Consider the following 4,203-nt stretch of genomic DNA (forward strand, 5'->3'; position numbering starts at 1 on the left):
TTCCCTAGATATGCATGTTGACCATCTAGAGGCCATACATCCAAAACACAGAATACTTCCTCCTGTTTTTCTCCATCCTGAATTCCCCTCAGGGTATACTGGAGGAGGGCAACTATAGCAGTTGATGACTAGATCCTTGTAGAACTGGAATGAGGCAACATTTTTTCTTTACAACTTAAAAATAATAAAATGGACAAACAAATGCCCTCCATTCAGGTTAAAAAACAGAGCTATCAGTACCTCAGGGGTCCCTTAAATCACCATCAACCTGCTGACTGTGTAAATCACTCCATCACTATAAGTGTAAAACTTAGTTTTATACATGTATTTATTCACACATATAATGTATATAATGTATCCTCTATAAGATAATATTTATATATAATACACATAATAAATACATTATAATGTATAAAATGTTATAATCTATGATATATATTATATATGATTATATATACTATAGATTATATAGTATATATAATCTATATAGATTTTATATACCTATTTATATAGCTTTACCACTATATAAGTATTCCTAAGCAATGACATGTGTTTTGCCTGTCTTTGAAGTTTATATAAATCAGGGCTTCCCTGGTGGCGCAGTGGTTGAGAATCTGCCTGCCAATACAGGGGACATGGGTTCAATCCCTGGGCTGGGAAGATCCCACATGCCGCGGAGCAACTAAGCCCGTGCGCCACAACTACCGAGCCTGCGCTCTAGAGCCCGCGAGCCACAGCAAGAGAAGCCACCACAATGAGAAGCCTGCGCACGGCAACGAAGAGTAGCCCCTGCTCGCCACAACTAGGGAAAGCCCCCACGCAGCAACGAAGACCCAACGCAGCCAAAAATTAAAAAAAAAAAGTTTATGTAAATCAAATAGTGCTTTCTCTATTCTTAGGTGACTTGCTTCTTTCTAGCACCATCCTGTTCGTGAGCTTCAACCCTGTCGTCTGTGTGGTGACAGTTTGTGCGTTTTCCGTGCCGTGTAATGAACAGTTCATGGCAGGACTACGTCAACGTTTATCTATCCATTTTTCTGTTGATGGATATATGTGTGTTGTTACCAGGTTTTTGCTACTGACGGCATCTTTTTAACACATCTTCTGGTGCACTTGTAAAATAATTTTTCTAGGGCATTGTGTCGGTCACTGTTCAACCAGAGAAACAACCTCAGTAGGAGACCCACGTTAATAGGTCCGTCATGGCTTCCCTGGTGGCACAGTGGTTGAGAGTCCGCCTGCCGATGCAGGGGACACGGGTTCGTGCCCCGGTCCAGGAAGATCCCACATGCCGCAGAGCGGCTGGGTCCATGAACCATGGCCGCTGAGCCTGCACGTCCGGAGCCTGTGCTCCCCAATGGGAGAGGCCACAACAGTGAGAAGCCTGCATACCGCAAAAAAAAAAAAAAAAAAAAAGGTCTATCGCAAAGAATCGATTTATGGACTGTGGAGGCTGGCTAGGCAAGTCTGAAATTCACAGGATGGGCTGGTTGGAAACTCGGGGGTACCGGCCATCCACAGGCAGAACTGCTTCTTCCAGGAAGATTCAGCTCTGCATATAAGGCCTTTCAACCAATTGGATCAGGCCCACCCAGATGATCTAAAATAGTCTCCCTTACATAAAGTCAACTGATTATGGACTTTAATCACATCTACAGAATCCCTTCACAGCAACACCTAGCTTAGTGCTTTTTTTAAAAAAAAAAAATTTATTTATTTTTGGCTGCGTTGGGTCTTCGTTGCTGCATGTGGGCTTTCTCTAGTTGTGGCGAGCCGGGGCTACTCTTCGTTGCGGTTACACGGGCTTCTCCTTGTGGTGCCTTCTCTTGTTGTGGCTCGCGGGCTCTAGAGCATGGGTTCAGTAGTTGTGGCGCACGGGCTTAGTTACTCCCCATGTGGGATCTTCCTGGACCAGGGCTCGAACCCGTGTCCCCTGCATTGGCAGGTGGATTCTTAACCACGGCGCCACCAGGGAAGTCCCTAGCTTAGTGCTTATTGAATAACTGGGGACTGTAGCCCAGCCAAGTTGACACATAACACTGACCTTCACAGTTATAAACCCGGGAGTGGGATTGAAACAAAAGGAGTCACAAGTGTGCATCTTTATACATAATATCATTTCATTTGTCACAAGTGTGTCTTTCCTTTCTTATTGGAAGGACAGAAAGAAAAGTTTGTTAAACTCTGAAAATCAATAAAATAATGAAATTAACTCTGCCCTCTACCCCCTTCTAAGGACCCACCACACGCTAACCCTGTCCCTGCCCCGACTCAGACAATTAAAGTTAAGAGCAGGTGTGTGTAAATACACACATACAAGAATTCTAACTTGGATTTCATGTCACTTTTGTAGAAAGTAGGCTCGCATCGTTGACGTTGTTCTGTAACGTGCATTTTTTAAAATTAAGAATGCTTCATGGGATCCTCTCATGCTGGCACATTTAAGTCTAAAATCATTCATTATAATAGTTGCTTGATATTCTGTGGGATGCGGGAAGGTGTCATAACTTTGCAAACACTCCCACGTAGGTGGGTACTTGCTGTGTTTCTGGGTTTTGCCCCTTGCAAACAATGCTCCATACACATCCTTGAAGACATTTACCTTTGGTGCAGATGCTTTTATTTCTGTAGGACAGAATCCTGAAAGTGGAAGGCAGATCAACAGGCATGCATATTTTAAATGTCAACAGCTGTAGCAGATCCCTTCCTTAAGAAGCTGTAGCAAGCCACACTCCCACCAGCAATGTCCTATCAGGGAGTATCCATTTCCCTGCTTTCTCATCAGCACTGTTTTTTTTTTTTCAACATCTTTATTGGAGTGTAAGTGCTTTACAATATTGTATTAGTTTCTGCTGTATAACAAAGTGAATCAGCTGTACGTATATCCCCATATCCCCTCCCGCTTGCGTCTCCCTCCCACCCTCCCTATCCCGCCCCTCTAGGTGGTCACAAAGCACCCAGCTGATCTCCCTGTGCTGTTGTCCTCAAGCCCATTCTCTACGTCTGCGTCTTTATTCCTGTCCTGCCCCTAGGTTCGTCAGAACCATTTTTCTTTTTTAGATTCCATATATATGTGTTAGCATTCGGTATTTGTTTTTCTCTTTCTGACTTACTTCACTCTGTATGACAGACTCTAGGTCCATCCACCTCACTACAAATAACTCAGTTTCATTTCTTTTTATGGCTGAGTAATATTCCATTGTATGTATGTGCCACATCTTCTTTATCCATTCATCTGTCGATGGACACTTAGGTTGCTTCCATGTCCTGGCTATTGTAAATAGTGCTGCAATGAACATTGTGGTACATGACTCTTTTTGAATTACGGTTTTCTCTGGATATATGTCCTGTAGTGGGATTGACCAGCACTGATATTTTAACAATTGGGTTACTTCTTACCAACACAATGGGTAAAAAATACTTTCTCATCATTGCTTTGATCTGTATTTTTCCCTGTTGGCAAAGCTGACAAGTTTCCATCAGCTTAGTAACTATTTGCATTTTCTTCTCCGCGAACTGTCAGCTCATTCTTTGAGTGTTTTTCTATGGGGCCGTTGCCATTGTGCCATTAGCCGAATTAAGTCAGTTTTGGGAGGACTCTGCACATCAAAGCATGTCCCATTTGGGGGCCCCCATAGGCAGCAGATAAGAATTAGTTCTTTGGATCAGCGAGATCCATGTCCCCTGCTCACTTGAGTTTGTTCCTGGGGGAAGTTATCTCTCTTCTTGGACTCCAGTTTTCTGTCTTTAAAATGTGGTTAAGGGTTTCCTGGCACTCTTAGGGTTGTTGATTTAAGGAGAAAGATTTAAGGGGAAAATGCATGTCATGTGCCCGGCAAGTGGATGTCAGGTGTTGTTATCAGGGGTCAAGTCTACAGGAACATGGAATTGCTCGGTGGTCACGTGCAGCACACCTGGGGTGCTTTGTCAGCAATAGCCACAGGGGGTCATATGACCCTTAGAGAGGATCAAAGGCCGTGCACTGGGACAATGCTGTCACAGCAGAAGGGCCTGCTTCTTGCTGACTGGGCCATCCCTGAGTAGGGCCCAGGTACTCTCTGCCCGGGAGCCCCATTCTCTTGAATGATGGGGACCTCAAAAACTGGCTGGAACAGGGTAGCCTCTAGACAGGGGCCCTCGTTGGGTGGGGGGAGAGGAGAGCACAGGCCAGGATCCTGAATATGTAAGGTCTGCCCCTTTGCC

Source organism: Delphinus delphis, chromosome 13 (genome assembly GCF_949987515.2).
Source record: "Delphinus delphis chromosome 13, mDelDel1.2, whole genome shotgun sequence".
NCBI classification, from domain to species: domain Eukaryota; kingdom Metazoa; phylum Chordata; class Mammalia; order Artiodactyla; family Delphinidae; genus Delphinus; species Delphinus delphis.